Source organism: Stegodyphus dumicola, chromosome 1 (genome assembly GCF_044657685.1).
Source record: "Stegodyphus dumicola isolate Sdum_Otavi_A_Nest chromosome 1, ASM4465768v1".
Classification (NCBI taxonomy): Eukaryota; Metazoa; Arthropoda; class Arachnida; order Araneae; family Eresidae; genus Stegodyphus; species Stegodyphus dumicola.
Window position 1 is genome coordinate 96720587 of NC_140768.1, and position 14013 is coordinate 96734599.

The window sequence follows — 14013 nt, forward strand, 5'->3', positions numbered from 1 at the left end:
CTATCATGTCAAAGGCTGAAAACAAAGCTGTTGCCAACTGATAATAACCTTTAACTTACAGTCAAAATTACTGCAGAATATTGCCATTACTGCAATATTTAAATAAGGCTTGGCATCTTGTTACTAATATTTTGATACTTTTTGATGACAACCAGTTATACATAATATATAATTATAATATAGATAAAAAATACACTCGAATACAGATAATCAAAGACATTTTTAATATTATATATTTTAGTCATCGCGGCATACATTTTCTCTTCAATTCTCATATATTATCATCCGCATAAACTATGCAAGTTAATTATAATAGTTCGGTAGCAATATAATAGACTATAATGCAGCTCCGTAGCTCTGCAGGTTTCGCTAATATATAGTTATTGATTAAATATTGGCATAAATAATTTAAATTCTATAATAGTAGCATTTGTACATTTAAATTGCAATGGGAAATTTTATCAATAGGAAAATTGGATGTGATTTTTATATAAAGATAGAAACGAAAAACTGGCGGATTTTCCATAGTTTGTTAATCCATCAACGACCGACTGGATATAACCCCTGAACACAGATAGCTCTATTTAAGTTTGTATCTTGATAAAAGGACATACATGCGTGTTTTCACTTTGGGTACCGTTAATACCAGCTAGTTTCTTACAGAAAGTCTTTCATGCAGACATCCTTCCGCCTAAGCAGGCAAACCTCGCATGCCTTGCCATAATCGCTTAAACGCAGCCCACTGGCTTGTATTTTAACCATCGATTAATGGAATTGGAAAAGTTCGCAATCATTACTTAGTTTATGCAGGTTAGACTGAGTTTTTAATGGACATGCATACTTCAAGGATATCAACTAATGTCTTAGGTTGGAAGACTGCGAGATCTATTAATTATTTACTTCTCTTTAGTTGCTATTCTAATTTCTTCATGTAGTAAAAACAAAAAAGATTTGGCATCTTGTTAACAGAGACTGTATAAACCTAATAGTCTTAACCATGACGATCACCTTCGTGCGCCGCTAAGCTTCTTACCTAATCGTTCATAAAGATTCATGGACAAATCATCATGGGACAAACCATTCATGTTCAAGACATGGCCATCACTGGTGGTCAACAATGAATTTTCATTTATGTCTCTTTGGCCAACGTTAATAACGTAAACAAGAGTTGATATCAAATAAATACGTCCAGTAGTTTTTCACAATCTGCTGCCATAATTAAGTACGTATTTCAGTTCCCTTTATCGATATAAAATAATCCAATGGCTAAGAAAATTAACAAAAATAAGCTTAGTAAATGATAATGAAACCAACATAAAGTTAGTACTCTCAGATGAAACGTTACAATATTAAAATAAAATCACTCAAATTCAATAATGATGCTCATCTTTTAAATAAGCAGGAGGAAGTAACTGTTAAGGCAAGTCCCATTAACAGTGTCATCACCGTGATGGCTTTGCCATGCTGATGGCGCCATCTTGGAAATCGAAGACAAAAAGAAAAGCGGTCGCGTGCTTGCTTTTAGCGTTGTTTGACCCATTTCGAGCTATCTCACGTGCTTTCGACTCTCTCGCCGAGCTACTTTAACAACGATCAAGTTAATGCAAGGGGGTCGTACTCCAAGCAGCAAAAACTCTAAGGGGATTCTTCTGGCAAAGAGACCAGCCATCTTGGTGCCAAATCAGAGGGTTCCTTCCAAATCCGTCGACGGCGAGGTACTGCGCTCAAGATATGGGCGGACAGTTTCAGTTCAAAGTACAAAAGAACAACCTGAAACTGTGCACAATGGACTGAGCTTTTTGTTATTTGAAAGCTGATTACGCACAATACTGACGACAGCAACTGATATCACGCATGCAAAGAACGAAGCAAACCATCACATATAAACACTCCAAGTAACAATAAGTGCAACAGGTATAGTGACAAACGATTTAAATATTAAAATAAAAAATAGTCAAAGTGAGGTAACATTACACGATAGACATTATACACCTCGAATATTTTCGGATTCTTAACAAGGCCAAAGACAGTAATTCTGTATTATCTTTCTGCACGGAGATACTACTTGCATATTACAGCAGAAAGAATGATCTTTCAAATTCGAATTTACAATAACGTGATATTTAAAGAAAAAAATACTGGCAATTGCATATTTCGAGTATACGATGATCAATCATCTTTCTCTTGCAGTGCCATAAATCAAGATTACCATAGTTTAATGTTGCATACCTGCAAACATTAGTAACGAGAGTAAAAAATTAGCAAATAAAGTTGTGGAATTGCATTTATTTAATTTGGTTCATCTGCTTCCTCGTAAATTTGTTTGAATCAATTTCTTACCTACCTCTACCAACCTGACGAATTGAAATTTTACACATACAACTATTTGCGATGTCAGTACAACATCGCACAGAGAATATTCCGAAAATCAAGGCACTGTTTTGTTTATTTAACGGTTATAACGAATATTTACAAATGTTCTGTGCATATCTATCTTCTAGGAAATATCAAACTAATCAGTCTACAGGATTTCGATTACCCCCATTTGGTGAAATGGAAAAATCTTCCAAACGAAATTTGTTTTAACTGCCTTACAGTTGAAAACATAAATTACGGATATTTTTTTCATCATAACATATACAGCATATTTAAAATCCCACTTGGAAGAATCATTTAAAACATCTTAAAATTCTTCGAACAAACGACAGTTTGCCTTCTTGTAAAACAAAGCCATTTCCCACAACTGTTTTTAATATTATTATTATTATTATTATTATTATTTTAAGACTTAACGGTGCTACTGTTCTCCCAACGATCATGTGACATCGCCTGAAAAACCACAGAACTTGTAGTCAACGTGACTTACGAACTTCATTGTTATCTCGATTATTAAAAATAAGAATCTGTAGGTTTCTCCTCGAATTAAAAAAAAAGATATCATCTAGAGGTACCAAATTTTGAAGGCCCAAATTTTGAAGTTCTCCACCCGATTTTCTGCATCTCGAAGGCCAAAATTTTAATTTCGAATTCGTTTATTTTATGTTTCGTACGAATATAATGAATTTTGTATCAACAAAGGCAGCGACTTAGAAGCAAGCAGTGGCAACAATGTTCGAAATTAAACATTTATACCTCCGGCGCGCCAGTGGGAAAAATGTACAAACGATTTATGGTAGAGAAAAAGAGATGCATTATCCTCCAAAGTAATGTGTTGCCATTGTTCGAAACAAATTATTTTTATCTTTTACGCGCCAAACCGTTGCCATTTGGGAAAAGGTAAAACATTTAACTTTCAGTTTTAATGTCTCTTAACAAACCAAGAGATTTAAACGCAGTTCTTAAGAATATTTTTTTCTGTTTTTTAATCGGACTGCTTGAAATAAAAAGACATTTAAATTATGAGATTTCCTTTTAAATATATTTATAAAATGATATTAGGTGGGCTCATTAAAATCATTATACAATTTTCTTTTTTATTATAACTATTTTAGCGGTTGGCCGCGCAAGCAACTTTTACAGATAGAAGCTAGACCAGCACTTCCGTAGCACCACAGGTGAATGAAGTAACTAACTGTTAAGTTCCCGCTCAATTTTGAGGAGGAACAACTGCGGAGAAGGGGTCCAAGGGTCTCCCATTTCTTTTTCTCTACCATAAATCGTTCGAGAGGACTTTCGGATCGCCGTTCATTTTTAGTGCTTCCTTGCCGCCCCGACGCTGTACTCTTACTAACATCCATACTTTCTCCAGGATTCGAAACGGGGCCCATTGATACGGCAATCAGCGTCACTACCCGTTACACTGGCTGGACGGCAAGTGGCTTGTACAACAAATATGTAGAAGTTTTGGCTCCTCAATCCAATTTCCTCAGCGAAACGTAATGTTTGGAAAATGTTGGCGTTTTTAATAGGGTCTCTGCCTTTCAAGACGGCAGAAGAACTATCATCTTCTAATGGACAATCTGCGGAAAAAAGAATCGTATATTTAAGGACGATAAATTACTTAGAAAAAAGAAACGTCAAAGGAGTGTAATAAATACACCACCAGAGGCAGCGCAGCAGCATATAAAGACTGATTCTTGTTAATGATCCTTTACCACTCCTGCAATTACACAATAAGCCCTCACGAGCAGAATGTAATGAAACACCAGAAAGCAATATCATATCTGCGACACTTCCAAAAGAAAAGGCATTCTCCAAAAGAAGCACCAACATCTCACATGTCAAGGTTTTTATCTGCGCTCCTTTTCTAAATTTAACTCCAGAGGAGAAGGGAGAAAAAAGTGCATTTTGAAAGCTATCCCACTCCAAAGAGGATTTGCACTTTCTCAATGAATTCAGTCTATGACCTATTCTGACAACAAACTATATCTGCATTCAAGAAGGGGTAAATACAGATAATACCAAAATTTATTTCCGAAACTCTATGTACCCAGATAACGGGGACAAACTACCCCCGATGATAAGAAGTAAATAAATCTTATCTTTATTCAGCATTTCCGCATATCTTTGCCTCCATCTATAAGAAATACCTTCAAAATGGCGGCTCGACGAGAGTTTAGCATTTCCAGTACGCATGCGCGTTCCACATCCAGCGACGACAGTCGATCATTTTAGACAAAAGCGACCTTCACTGCGACCGCCGAGTACTTTTTTCAAAGGCATTGTTCGCAAACGTTTCGTAACAGTTTCTCTTCAGATTGACGGAGCTAATGAACTTTTTTTTATTGTCTTTTACTGTTTTACTATTCAAACCGAGTTCGCAGTCAAGGTTTTTTCCTGGATTACGAACTGCTGCTGCCACTGGTTGCGAAATTACAACGCAAGGGTTAATTAGAAGACAAAGAAAACTCGCCGAGATTATTGAGTTTTTTATTTGCACTTTTTTCTTTAATTTCCATTCATACGCCTCCATTTGCTGTAATTGCAATAATTAGCAAACAAAAATAAAATAAAATGATATATATTCAAGCTGCAATGGAAAACATAGCACAGTTAATGTCCAATGACCAACAACACAGTTCTCTATTACACACCAAAAGACCAATTAAATTTGCTATGCAGGTAATGAAAATTACGTAGGAATCAATAATATATCAAGAAAAATCATCCTGAAAAGCACCACTGATCAGCGAAAAGCAGCTGAAATAGTTTTAAACTTTTTACACCCATATTAAAATAAATGGAAGGCGAAACATTTAAACTGCTTAAAAATATTTCCTATTCAACGCTGATATTATTGAGTTACACACTTCAATTTACAATGTTGTATTATGCAGCAGTACTCTCTTTCTCAGAAACACTCTCAGATTTCTGCTAACGGCACCGAGCAACATCTTTATTTCATCAAGCTAATACGGAAATCCAGCTTTTAACACATAATAAAACACTTTTTTCAACTTCTTCAACGATCTTCAATCCTACCTTTCCAAAACAAGGTACTTACGGTGTCAACTAAATCCCCCAAAATCTACTGCGTGTGTTGAACCATCTTATACATTAATACATCCAAAGTCTTAATACTGAAGTTAATCCACCACATGGCTTAATCTCTCTTCATCATTGCAAAAGATTCACTTCCTGTCGCCTCCTATATAACCCACACAAGCAGAGATGACTTCCAACGTGGACAACATACGAAAGCGTTTGCAGATTGGTCTTGCACAGTTTCCAGGAGATGTTGCACCACATGGCTTAATTTTATTTGCGTTTGAAAACTGGGTGCTCATTTGAAACTATTCCTTTATTTCAAATTGGTCTACAGAGGCATCTATCCAAATCTTTTCTTCAGAACAGTCATGGACAAATCAATAGACAAACAAGGTTAGGATCTTTCAAACGCTCAAGTTCAACAAAATCATTTGATGTTAGTGTAAGACCTAGTGATGGGCAACTTCGGTACTTTCTTGTACCCGGTACGAGAGTAACGGGTACATACAAGTACCCGGTACAAAATACCCGTTACTCAAGTAACCGTTACTTTGAAAAGTACCGAAAACCGATTTCAAGTACCGAGTACCCAAGTACCGATTTGGAGTACCGAAGTAACGAAATACCGGAGTAACGGTTTGCTGTACCGGAGTACCCTAGTAACGGTTTGCTGTACCGGAGTACCCTAGTAACGATTTGGAGTACCGAAATACGCAGCTAACGATTTTGCGCACTGAAGGAACTCTGCCACGTCACCACATGTTTGATTTTATCTGTACGGAGTAAGATTTTGAATATCAGAAAACATGTCAACTACGGAAGTGTCTGAGGAGCAAGCAATTCATGGATACAAGGAGCGCATATCACCATTTCGCAAATACAACCAGATACTACTGTCCTCGTACCAAAACCGAAGTGAGCTGAACCCTCATCAATCCTCCAGTAACGAATACCGAAATACCGAGAAGAGACGCATATTTTCGTTACAAAGTAGCGAATACCGAAAAGCATCCGTTTCGGTCCGAAAAGTACCGATTTCGGTACTGAAGTAACGGGTACTTGGACGTACCGATTTTCAGTACCCGTTACAAAATACCCGGTTCGGTAGTACTGACTCATCACTAGTAAGACCACACAAAAGGAAGTAGGGAACAGTTGCCTTTGAGTAAAATATGAGTCAGTGACGCCACAGAAGAGCAATTTCCTTAGTATACTGACCTTGGATATGATTATCTTTTGAGAACTCCATTTGGTAATAACGTTGACACATCAGCAGTCACTAAAATTCGTCATGTTCCAGAGGAAAATATCATATATTCTTCCAATTTCTAAAAGTTACAGTCTTCCAATTCTGCTGGATATGCCTTTTTACGATTGCCGATTTATTCGATCCTGGGCTATATTCACAATTGATTCTGATCTAATATGATCGGTCCATCTCTAGTATTGATATACGCAGTGGGTATGAGTACCAGCTATAACGGGCTAACGCAAAATGGTCTCTATTTTTCTATATATATAATAAAACACTCAATAGGAGCAGAAATAAATGGGGTAAATAGAGTGTATAGATTATTGAGTCCTGAATAGCAAGCACTATGTGTATCATTTTCTCAATTAGCTTATAAGGCATTTTATCATTTTTTCCCTCCTTTCAGCCTGCCTCCCTGGTGTAACTGGACGCGTATTCGAAGGTACGAACTTTCAATCCTGACGACGGTAGTGCACACTTTTCATGTTCCCGCATTGATATAACCTAATGATTCTACAAAGTTCAACTTCACTGCTTCTTCGCTTTCTTTTACCTTTTAAAACATGTTTACAAATTCATTAATAAGTTGTTGCCCGACTTTTAATGTTTCTTTCAGCCTCACTTTGCATAAATCATACTTCCTGTCGAAAATGCACGACAGCCAGGCCATTAAATATCCCACGAATTATAAGGAAGGCTAAATGATCAATAAGATCAATCGCAAATATTACTGATTTTTGTTGCACATTTTTCTGATGTTACTTACTACATTTTCCCAATGATTTCTTTAAACTAATTGCCAGCTAGAGTCTCAGTTTACTGTCAGTCTTTGTACACTGAAATTAAGATAATGAAATGATATTTGGTATAACAGATGCAACATACGAATTTTCGTATTACGACGTTTTCAATGTACGAGGCGTTTAATCACGACATAGTGCCATCGCCAATGGAAGAAACAATAATAAAACAAAGCACCGGAATCCTGAATAGACAACTTTCACTTTACAATTGCCCTTACTTAACAATTATAAAGAACCATTTAACGATCTATTACAATTCAAAGCTTTTGATCGCTGATCATCACGCATGACGGGTAGCAGCACGCTTATAACAATGGATTTAGGTCTAGGTCAGGGGTAGGTAGGCATCCCCCCTGTAACTAATCATTATTCTGCGAATGGCAACCGAATTGCGTTTAAAGAATATGATTCAACAATATTTTGAAGGCCCAATCTCATTTATAAACGACTTCAAGGAAATCTAATGGCGATTAAGTACACCCATCACGTCCTCACTTTCACAGAGGTCTGTTCTAAATAAAAGTTCGGAACTCTTACCAAATAACACCCCTCCCCCCAATTCTCTAACTGCTTCATCATTACTAACGACTCGGCACAATGTTTACTAGGGAAGGGATTCGACGCGTATAGCGTCGGACGAACGTAACCGCATCCGCAGCGAGGGACTTCGACCGTGACAGATGATCGTTTGCGAATGAAGTGTGGATACGAATTCCGGGGAAAGAAAGGGGTTGACATACGGAAGGGGTCGTCAAGGGTGATAGGTAATGATATGTGGTTAGGATATTTAAATTCGATGAAGTTGTTCCATACATCCGCATTTAAAATAAAAATACATATTCTAATAGATTTCAGCGTCAAGGACAAAACACAGTGTAAAATGTAAGTTACTGGTGCCATTTAGTATACAGGTGTTTTGTTCACTACAAATCAAGGAAAAAGAGACATCAATTTAAGTAATAACTGTTCAAAATATTAAAACCAGTCTCTAAAAAATGACACCGAATCACTTGGATTGATCAATATGCATATACAAAAATAATAAAATTAAAAGCGAAGTAAAAAAACACATGAAATTTTACTCGCGTCGTAAATGATAAAACCCGTTTTTTTTTTCATTAAATACAATCGATCTAAGAACTCATTTAATACTTACTTACAATGTAAAATGCTTCTTGCCTACAAATATGGATTACCCTAAAACAGAGGACTAATATTCTTTATTATTATTATTAGTTATTTCGTGCTCCATGACAGGCCCTACACAGGAAGGAAGGGATACTTCGTGGAGAACTTTTTAAGGGAAACTGGCTTGTATCCGGTGAATATTCTTCAACATGAAACTTCCTTAAAATCAAAAAGCACAGTCTACCATTCCATTCCACAGATCTTATTTCTGTCATTAAAAAACAATAGTATGTATGTACAAATGTTTCTCGCACTGTGAAATAATGACGGCACTTAGAACCCCCCTAAAATTTTAACTTCGAATTTCGTTTTATTTAATTCATACTTTATACGAGTTTAAAGAGCTTTTGATTGACAAACTCCATGATTTACAAGCGAGTAGTGGTAACACAGAAAGAAAATATTTGTATCTTTAGCGCACCAGACTGTTGCCGTTTGGCAAAATGTGATACATTTATTTTTCAATTTTAATCAACAGATTCGGAAATTTAGAAGCAATATACTGCAACCGTCCGAAATGAAATACTTTTACCTTTTACACGCCAGTGTGCTGTGTTGTTTCACAAAAGCATACGATATTTAACTCTCAGATTTAATGTCTGCTACTGAGTGACAAACCAAGTGATTTAAAAGCAATAAATGTACACTCATGTCCATAAATTAAGGATAATGCAAAATCAGGCAAAGGAAGAGTTAGAAGCAAAACAAATTTGACTTATTTGTAAAGCTTATTTATTAAACAAAAGGTAAAGAGCAAAAAAAGATGCCATATGTTTGATATTCTTAAAAATATTAGCGATTTTTTCTCCCTGAAGCAAAATACAAAAAAAAAAAAAAAATTATTTGCCCCCCCCCAAAAAAAAAAAACAATATTGCATGGTTGGTATAATTGTTAATACATTGTATGTCTCCCAGACGATGCAATACAGTCCGTACAACGCCCAGGCATGCTGAGTATCAAATTATCGATCTGATCTTGGGGGATATTACACCACTCAAAAAGCAATGCTCTCCGATGTTCCGGTACACATGTAGGAAGAGGTTGACGGGCTGCAACTCGTCGGCCAAACATGTCCCACACTGCTCTACTGGATTCAAGTCCGGTGAGAATGCTGGTCAGTCCATACAGGTGATATCCTCCGATTGAAGGCATTCGCTTACGATGTTTGCGCGGTGAGGACGGGCGTTGTCATCCATAAACACAAATTGTGCGCCCATGGCGCCCCGAAACAAACGTACATGTTGTTCCAGAATGACGTCCTGATAGATTTGACTTGTCATGGTTCCAATTCGAACATGCAGGTCAGTTCTGGAACCCAGAATAATTCCACCCCAAACGAGCACTCCTGCACCACCGTAACGGTGTCGTTCAATGATGTTTTCTTGGTGGTAACGGGTACCTGGAGCTCTCCATATGAAAGTCCAACGAGAATCAGGCTGCAAGTTAAACCTGGACTCGTCGGAAAACATCACACAAGCCCACTGTTGCGGTGTCCACAATGCATGCCCTCTACTCCAAGCTAACCGCAGATGACAGTGATTTGCAGTAATTGGAACGCATCTGTCTGACAGGTCTACGAGCATCTACACCAATCTGCCCTAAGCGTCTATACACGGTCTGCCTTGAAATTGTCGTACCAGTGGCTGAAGAAAGCTGACGAGACAGGTCTAGGGCTGTGCTCCGCCTGTTTCTTTTGGCAGTAATTGCCAAATTCCGGTCCTCATTCGGCGTTTTAACTCTGGGGCGACCTGTGCTGTAACGTCTACACACATTACCATCATCTTGGAATCTTTGCCAAAGCCTGGAGATGACACTCTGGGCAATTACAAGTTCGTCTGATACTTCCAGTTGGGTACGCCCACATTCCAGACGGCCGATAATTCTACCACGTAAAAAATCATCCAAATGCGTCCTTTCTGTCATAACTATCCGGTTATTGCACGGAAATGCTTATAAAGCGCCTGCGAACAATTTTACTTCTTTGCCTGTATTCCTTATACATCACTCTCTTACACTGTCGTCATTGTGACGTACCATCGGTGTCATCTGGTTACTTCCTGAAATTTGCATATGATTCTTGAAGATGCGTGTAGTGATTTTACAGGTGATATATTTATTTTAGAGTCCGATTTCCGCGTGACTCCGAATTATCCTTAATTTATGGACATGAGTGTAGTTCTTAAGATTAATTTTTTATTTTTTAATCTGACTGATTTAAATAAAAATGCATTTAAAAATTAAAATTTGAGATGTCTAATTAGAAATATTAAATATTTTTATGTAACGACACACGCTGGGCTAATTAAAAATATTACATGTTCTTTCCATGTGTGTTACATGGTTAATTAAAATTATTACATGTTCATGCAATTAAGATTACGTGTTCTTTCCTTTTCATAATAACTATTTTAGGTGGCTGTACGTGCAAGCAGCTAGAATAATTAAACAAATATTGCCTTTCTCATTTGGAAGTTTGACCAATGTGGCAGACCGCGTGCATGATTAAATACTAGAGAGCATCAATCAATACTAGAGGGTATACGGGAATGCAAGGTAACATTACCAGGAAGTTAGAAAGGAAAGAGAAGAAACAGAAAACAGAAAGGAAGATAGAAAGTAGTTAACTGCAGTTGCTTTTAAGGCAAGAACCTACGTAGAAAAGCAAAGAGAAATCCTTGAAAGTAAACTCTGCCCTTGGCCGGAGTCGAATGCAAGACCTTCGGATAACCGGTTCGATGTGCAGACCGTTACACTATAGGACGGGAGGAAAGTCTTAATTCACGGGGAAGTCTTAACACACGGGGAGGAAAGTCTTAATTCTTTACAACTACATTAATCGTAGAACGATGAAAAAGACTATGCCTCTTATTCATACACATATTACTACTTCAAAACAAAGCCATTTTTATTAATCCCAACGATACGATGCATAATAGTGGCATAATTTTAATAAATACTGAAGTATTGAATCATTGAAATTGATCTCGTCCCACGCTTATAAATTTTTGGCCTCAGATTTGAAAGACGGATGCCACCACCAGAATTGTTTTGTAGTGATGTTCCTCACATGTGTCTTCAGTGCTCGGAATGAAGTCAGAAGTTCTGGTACAAGTTAGATGTGAAATGGCAGACAATGAATTGTACCATCATCGTCCCCCCAGTTAAAATAATGGTGTACTGAGAAGCCAGGAATCGGTGAATGATATTAAGGTAGACTACATAGTATACAGGGTTGGGATGTTTCATCCCGCAAACTGCAACAAATAATATTGTTACGAATTTTGTACATATGTACGTAAATTTAGCGAAATCAGGTGTAAACATGAGTACCTCTTGTAAAAAATAACATGAAAGGCCTCAACAACGCGAAGCGTCGCCGGAAAAGTAATGTTAGAGGGGCAAGTACATTTAACAAATTGGCTATATCGCCAAATTATGGGACGAACCGCCAAAAGTCGCCAAATTTGGTGACCATTTGGGTCTGATCCCTGTAATTTGTACGAATCCTATGTAACTGTGCATGCCTTTCAGGAATTTCGAGAAATAGAAGGTACTGGAAATTTCTCGCCGGACGGGGTAAAACAATACACGACCGAAGAGAACATCAGTTATCAGTTTAGTTCAGAATAATTGGAGATCACCGTGCGAGCTTACGAATTGGAGGATTTTTTTAATACTGTCATGTGCGCTTAAGCAGTTTTAAAGTGATAACTACTGATTGTGCTCTGTCATACTGAGAATAGCTGTACGAGTATTTTCGTGAAAAATTCCAGAATTGTAAAGTGTTTCTTTTGGGAAAATGGATTTTTTTTTTCAAGTTATCGTCGGTTCTGTGTGCATTCAATCCATTATGAACCCATACGCACGTAACAGTATAAATTTCAACATGATCTGGATCATGACCATCTCTTTGCTGCGCAGGAAAAGCGTCGGGATTTCGCCACATCGACGCCAGGTACCTTATCTGACGATATCAGACCTTTAACATCGTTATTCCTGTTCAGCAATTCCCCCACACACACCAAACTGACAGGAAGTACCAAACACAAGGACACAAGACTCTGATTACGGTTTACTCAATATATAATTCCAAACGATTTTGACAATGATGGATTTCAATCATGACAGCATTTGACTTTGACAACAATATGCTCCAGACATGAGAGTTTATTGAACTTTGAACACTACATAACCCTATACATAAGCCTAAGCGACATTAAACTCTTGACAAAAGAAAAAGAAGCACAATGAAAAATTTTCATGCATTTGCACTAAATTCCTTTAAAGAGCTTGTGCACTAGGAAAAACAAATACAGCTGTGTTGGCAATATCTAGTTCTTTTCCATACGTATAGCAGACGGTTCAAGTGGAAAAAATGGATGTAAACGTGTTACACGATTCATATACTTTGAAATAAAAGCATCAAACAAAATCAATGGAAAATAAACATTCCTCTTTTGGATATTAGAAAATATATTTAATATGACATCATCGTTAAAGCCGAGTTTGATTTCTACCTCTAATGCTAGTCTAGTACTTCTTATCTGACAACCGACTCGCGATCATACATAATCAAGGAACAGAACATTCTTTGCTGTAAATTAGAAACATTCTATGCTGCGTTAGACTTTGAGGAGGCCGTTACACACCAGAACGATTTTGGTGTCCGCCCCCTCTCGTCGATCGCCAGGATTCGCGGAAAAGAGGTTTCGCGCCAAAGCGCACAGATGTGACACACATACTGAACCTTATTTTCAAAAGCCGTTCAGAGATCTTCATTATCATCTCCACTAACCCTTCCCATCCATTTTCGCATCCCTCCGGACTTTGCAAGAAAAGGGGGGGGGAGATTTTCAATTTCAGCTTTCCTTGTTCCTTGTCCTTCAAGAGCTTCAATGAGATTTTTTCTTCTTGTTCTTGATCTCAAGTGACAACACGATTAACTCGACCACGCCGAGTGGAGCAAAAGATACTAACTTTATCTACGCCACGCAGAAGTAGCTGCTTTGGATCGTTAACGGTTATTAAGCAATTTAACGAGGATAACGGTAGGAAATGCCGTTCCAGAACTTGCTTATTATGAATATGATATATCAAAACTCCATCGTGTTATATACCTGAAAACGGGGTGGTGATCAAAATGATCCAAAATGGTCCAAAATACAGTAAAATATCTCATAACCGGCACCTAATTTTCCGGCAATATTTACATAATGGCAATTTCAGAAATCTAAATTTCAATCAGAAATTGAAGCCTAGAACAATAAATATATAAAGAACACATAATTTGAAGACTTAAACGTGAAAACATTTGTGTTATGTTTCTTTTTATGCTTTTATGA

At 37.3% G+C, this 14013-nt stretch overlaps 1 protein-coding gene across 2 annotated transcripts in view; it reads right to left on the reverse strand.

Annotated features, from left to right (window-relative positions):
* LOC118187145 (ecdysone receptor-like) overlaps positions 1-14013 on the reverse strand; it is a 367951-nt gene that overhangs the window by 181948 nt on the left and 171990 nt on the right. The gene's annotated exons all lie outside the window — the stretch shown is intronic.